Here is a 6,155-nt window from a genome sequence, read left to right on the forward strand (position 1 = left end):
AACGTTAGACAATATTAGATATGGCCTAAATTTATATAATGCAAAAACCACATCTAACAATTATTTCTGCGTGGTGGTGTAGTTCTCTTGTTCAGCTGTGAAAGTTTTGCTAGCATAATAAATAGGTTGAAAGTGCTTGTCCCTTCACTGTCCCAAAACTGCACCTACTGCAAAGTCACTCGCATCACACATTATTTCAAAAGGTAAATTCCAATCAAGTGCTATTATAATTGGAGCATTAATCAACTTATCCTTTAGAGTATTAAATACTTCTAAACATTCCTGATCAAAATTAAAGAGCATATCTTTTTTTAGTAATTTCGTCAAACGCTTAGCTATTTTAGGAAAATCTTTAATAAATCTTCTATAAAACCCAGCATGTCCTAAAAAACTTCTAATAGCCTTAACCGAACTAGGAGGAGGTAATTTTTCAATGATTTCGACTTTAGATTTATCAACCTCAATGCCTTTACAAGAAATTTTATGTCCTAGCACAATACCTTCTTGAACCATAAAGTGACATTTTTCCCAGTTAAGTACAAGGTTCATTTCTTCACATCTTATTAGAACTCGTTTTAAAATTTTAAGGCAAAGATGGATAGAGTTACCAAATACCGAGAAATCATCCATAAATACCTCCATGATATCTACTACAAGTTTGTCAAAGATGGCCATCATACAGCGCTGGAATGTAGCAGGAGCATTACATAATCCAAAGGGCATTCTTCGATAAGCAAATGTATCGTATGGACATGTGAATGTCATTATTTTCCTGATCTTCAGGAGCTATTGGGATTTGAAAATAGCCAGATAATTCGTTTAAGAAGCAGTAGTACATGTGCGCTGATAGTTTTTCCAACATTTGGTCAATGAATGGCAAGGGGAAGTGATCTTTCCTTGTGGCATCATTTAGCTTCCTATATTCAATGCAAACTCTCCAACCTGTGACTGTTCTAGTTGGAATTAGTTCATTCTTCTCATTGGCTACCACAGTCATGTCTCCTTTCTTAGGAATAACCTGCACTGGACTTAACCGAACTAGGAGGAGGTAATTTTTCAATGATTTTGACTTTAGATTTATCAACCCCAATGCCTTTACTAGAAATTTTATGCCCTAACACAATACCTTCTTGAACCATAAAGTGACATTTTTCCCAGTTAAGTACAAGGTTCATTTCTTCACATCTTATTAGAACTCGTTTAAAAATTTAAGGCAAAGATGGATAGAGTTACCAAATACCGAGAAATCATCCATAAATACCTCCATGATATCTACAACAAGTTCGTCAAAGATGGCCATCATACAGCGATGGAATGTAGCAGGAGCATTACATAATCCAAAAGGCATTCTTTGATAAGCAAATGTACCGTATGGACATGTGAATGTTATTTTTTTCCTGATCTTCAGGAGCTATTGGGATTTGAAAATAGCCATATAATCCGTCTAACAAGCAGTAGTACATGTGCCCTGATAGTTTTTCCAACATTTGGTCAATGAATGGCAAGGGGAAGTGATCTTTCCTTGTGGCATCATTTAGCTACCACAGTCATGTCTCCTTTCTTAGGAACAACCTGTACTGGACTTACCCAAGAACTATCAGAAATAGGATAAATAATTCAAGCATCTAGAAGTTTAATTACCTCGGCTTTAACAACTTCCTTCATGTTGGGGCTCAATCGTCTTTGAGCTTACACACATGGTTTATATTCATCTTCCATTAAATTTTTTGGGTGCAAGAAGAAGCGCTGATCCCTTTAATGTCAGAAATTTTCCAAGCTATGGCCTTTTTATGTTCTTTTAATACTTGGATTAATTCCTCTTTCTCCTTAGGTTGCAAGTTAGATGCAATAATAACTGGTAATATAGAATTATTTCCAAGGAATGCTTATTCCAAGTGATTCAATAATTGTTTGAGTTCCAGTTTGGAAGGTTCTTCAATAGAGAGTTTTTGCTTAAAATCATCGTTCCCTTTAATGTCTTCATATTCTGCTTGTCTTTGGAAAGATTCATTGAAGTTCAGTTTAGCTTTTATTTTATCTGTCTCGAAATCATCGTCATTTATCTCCTCTCCTTGGGCATTGTACTGTTCCAACATGTCCTTATGTATGATTTCCTGAAAAGAATCTTAAGCAGCATGATCAATAGAGTCAATAAAATAACATGAGTCATCCTGTTCCCTAGAAAATCTCATGGCATCATAAATTTTAAAAAAGATTTCTTCGTCACCTACTCTAAGTACCATTTTACCATCACCCACATCAATAACAGCCCTAGCAGTGGCTAAAAATGGATGCCCTAAGATTAAAGGCACTTCAACATCTTTATCCATATCAAGCAGAACAAAGTCAACAGGGAATATAAATTTATCTACTTTCACAAGTATGTGCTCTATAAAACCCCTAGGATATTTAACAGATTTATCATCCTAGTGGGTTTAGGTTCCCTAAGACCAAGTTGTTTAAACATTTTATATGGCATCAAATTAATGCTAGCACCTAAATCATCTACTGCCTTATCAACGTTAAAACTACCAATTAAGTAGGGTATAGTAAAACTTCCTGGATCTTTTAATTTTGTTGGCAGTTTGTTTTAGAGTATAGCCAAGCATTCCTCGTTAAGTTCCACTATAGATAAGTCTTCAAAATTTCTTTTTTTTAGGAGCTCATTTAAAAATTTTACGTATGTAGGCATCTGCGATATAGCTTTAACAAAAGGTAAGTTAATATGTAGTTGTTTAAAAAGTTTTGTGCATCCATGCAGTCTTTCTTCAAGTTTTATGGGTATGGAATTGGTGGTTTATGTTCCTTCGGCATTGGATTGTCATTGGTTTTGGGTTTTGCCTCCTCTCCTTTGCTTTTGTCAGCTTCTTGTTGTGGCTTCTTTTTCGATTCAGCTAACACTTTCCCACTCCTTAGTGTAACTGTTTTCACATGTGCTTCTGGATTGGGTTCTGTGTTACTAGGTAGATTTCCTGGTGCTCTTTCTGAAATCATCTTAACCAGTTGTCCAATTTGAGTTTCAAGCCCTTGGATCGATGCTTGTTGATTTTTGAGTGTCGATTCGGTATTCTGAAAATGAGTCTCTGACACCGATATGAATTTGGTTAGCATCTCTTCAAGGTTCGGCTTTTTCTCCTGCTGGTATGGTGGTTGCTGAAAGCCTGGAGGGGGTAGTGGTTTTTGATTTCCTTGGCCTCTCCATGAAAAATTGGGATGGTTCTTCCAACCTGCATTATAAGTGTTACTATATGGGTTATTTTGGGATCTAGAGTTATTGTTACCCGTATATTGGACTTGTTCCTCCTCGATACGAGGGTTGAAAGGTTGATATTCTATGCATGCTCCTCCTCCATTTGAATCACAGCTCATCACTGGATGAACCTGAGTAGAACCACACAAATCGTTAATCTTTTTATTTAAGAGTTCTACTTGGTTAGATAGCCTAGTAACCGCGTCGAGGTTGAAAACACCGGCTGCTTTCGTCGGCTTTGTTCTCATAACTCACCTCTGATAGTTATTCAGTGACATCTTCTCAATAAATTCATAAGCCGCCTCAGGTTTTTTATTATTGATAGTTCCTCCAGCGGCTGCATTAATCGTCTGCTGAGTCGAAGGATTCAGGCCATTATGGAACGTTTGAACCTGTAGCCAAAGCGGTAACCCATGGTGAGGGTACCTTCTCAAAAGGTCCTTGTATCTCTCCCATGCGTCGTAGAGTGTTTCTAAATCCATCTGCACAAAAGAAGAGATATCATTATGTAATTTGGTTATTTTAGCTGGTGGAAAATATTTTAATAAAAAGTTTTTGGTCATTTGTTCCCAAGTAGTGATTGCTTAACGAAAAGGGAAACAGCCGAAGACGGATTGCTTCATCAGAAACGCCATTAATTTTAAAGGTATCGCAAAATTTTAGGAAATTTTCCAAGTGAGCGTTGGGATCCTCGTCCTGCAAACCATCAAACTGAACAAACTGTTGTATCATTTGAATTGTGTTAGGTTTCAGTTCAAAATTATTTGCAGCAATAGCAGGTCTAACTATACTTGACTCAGTTCCTGTTAAATTAGGTTTAGCATAATCATACATAGTGCGCAGAGCAGGATTCTAATTAACAACAATTGCAGGAGGTAGCGGATTTTCTTGGTTTTCAGCCATCTCCTTGGTTGGGGTTTGAATATCGTCCTCTTGCTCGTTCTCTGTGTATCTTAAGCTTTGCCTTATTTCTTTTTGGATTCTGCAAACTGTGCGATCAATCTCACTATCAAAAAGCAATGGTACTGATGGGTTTCTTCTAGTCATAAACTATAAGAACTTGCTAGAAAAAGGGAAAAAGAAGAATTAGTAATAAAAATTATAAATAAATTTAAATTGCAGTAAAAGTAAATGGCTAAAGTAATAAAAATCGAGTGTTCCTAATATCTTAGTTCCCCAGCAACTACGCCAAAAACTTGGTACGTGATATTCGTGACAGGTTTTAAATATTTATAGTGAATCGTTCTTGAAACTAACTATTATCACGATGAAGGCAAGTGTACCTATCGATCAGTAGTATAGCTTTAGCAAGACCGAATTGTCGAATCCAAAAGAACTAGAAGTACAAGTAATGACTGTCTTTTTATTATCCAGCCTAAGAATAATGGGGATTGTTTTAACTAACTAATTAACTAAACTAATTAACCACTTTATTTTTAGGCTAGATAATAAAAAGAAAGTTAATACTAGTACTTTTAGTTCCTTTGGGTTCGGCATCCAGATCTTGCCATAAGCTATACTACTGTTCGATTAGATGCGCTTGCCTTTGTCGTGATAATAGTTAGTTTTCAAGAACAGACATTCATAAATATTAAAAGTTATCACGATTCATAATCACATCAAGTTTTTGGCGTCATTGCCGGGGAACTAAGATATTAGGAACACTCGATTTTTATTACTTTAGCCATTTTACTTTTATTGCAATTTAAATTTTTATTTTCTTTTCTAATTTTTTGTTTATTCGCTTCTGGCAGGTTTTTATAGTGTATAACTAGAAGAAACCCGTCAGGACCATTACTTTTTGACAGTGAGATCGATCGCACAGCTCACAAAAATTGAAGAGAAATAAGATGAAGCCTAAGATAGACAGAGGAAGAGCAAGAGGATGATATTTCCACCACAACTGAGGAATGGCTGAAAATCAAGAAAACCTGCTACCTCCTGCAATAGCTGCTAATCCAGTAAATCAAAATCTTGCTCCATGCACTATGTATGGTTATGCTAAACCTACTTTAACAGAAACTGAGTCAAGCATAGTTAGGCCTGCTGTTGCTGCAAATAATTTTGAACTGAAACCTAACACAATTCAAATGAACCAACAGTTTGTTTAGTTTGATAGTTTGCAGGACGAGGACCCAAATGCTCATTTCGTGAATTTCCTAGAGTTTTGCGACACTTTTAAAATCAATGGCATTTCTGATGATGCCATTCACCTTCAGTTGTTTCCCTTTTAGTTGAGGAACAAAGCTAAACAGTGGTTGAACTCGTTACCATGAGGGTCAATCACTACTTGGGAACAAATGACCAAAAAATTTTTACTTAAATATTTTCTACCGGCTAAAACAGCTAAATTGAGGAACGATATCTCTTCTTTTGTGCAGATGGATCTAGAGACACTCTATGATGCATGGGAGAGATACAAGGACATATTGAGAAGGTGCCCTCACCATGGGTTACCTTTATGGTTGTAGGTTCAAATGTTTTATAACCGCGTGAACCCTTCAATAAGGCAACTTATCGACGCAGCTGCTGGTGGGACTATCAATAACAAAACACCTGAAGTGGCTTACGAATTTATTGAAGAGATGTCACTAAATAACTATCAGTGGTAAGTCATGAGAACAAAGCCGACGAAAGCAGCCGGTGTTTTCAATCTCGATGCGGTTACTATGCTATCTAACCAGGTAGAACTCTTAAATAAAAAGATTGGCGATTTGTGTGGTTCTACTCAGGTACATCTATTGATGAGGTGCGATTCAAATGGAGAAGGAGCATACGTAGAATATCAACCCTTCAACCCTAGCACCAAGGAGGAACAAGTTCAATATATGGGTAATAATAATTCTAGATCTCAAAATAACCCATTTAGTAACACATATAATGCAAGTTGGAGGAACCATCCCAA

General features: G+C 36.4%; 2 non-coding genes across 2 annotated transcripts; one reads left to right on the forward strand and one right to left on the reverse strand.

The window, feature by feature from the left end:
• Window positions 1-3,658: 3,658 nt before the first annotated feature.
• LOC128292401 (small nucleolar RNA R71) lies at window positions 3,659-3,764 on the forward strand. Its single transcript, XR_008282386.1, has one exon. It is a non-coding gene; the product is annotated as a small nucleolar RNA R71 (small nucleolar RNA).
• A 1,834-nt stretch (window positions 3,765-5,598) lies between these two features.
• On the reverse strand, window positions 5,599-5,705 carry LOC128292128 (small nucleolar RNA R71). Its single transcript, XR_008282113.1, has one exon. It is a non-coding gene; the product is annotated as a small nucleolar RNA R71 (small nucleolar RNA).
• Window positions 5,706-6,155: the final 450 nt, after the last annotated feature.

The sequence above is a fragment of the Gossypium arboreum genome, chromosome 4 (assembly GCF_025698485.1).
Source record: "Gossypium arboreum isolate Shixiya-1 chromosome 4, ASM2569848v2, whole genome shotgun sequence".
In the NCBI taxonomy this organism is placed as follows: domain Eukaryota; kingdom Viridiplantae; phylum Streptophyta; class Magnoliopsida; order Malvales; family Malvaceae; genus Gossypium; species Gossypium arboreum.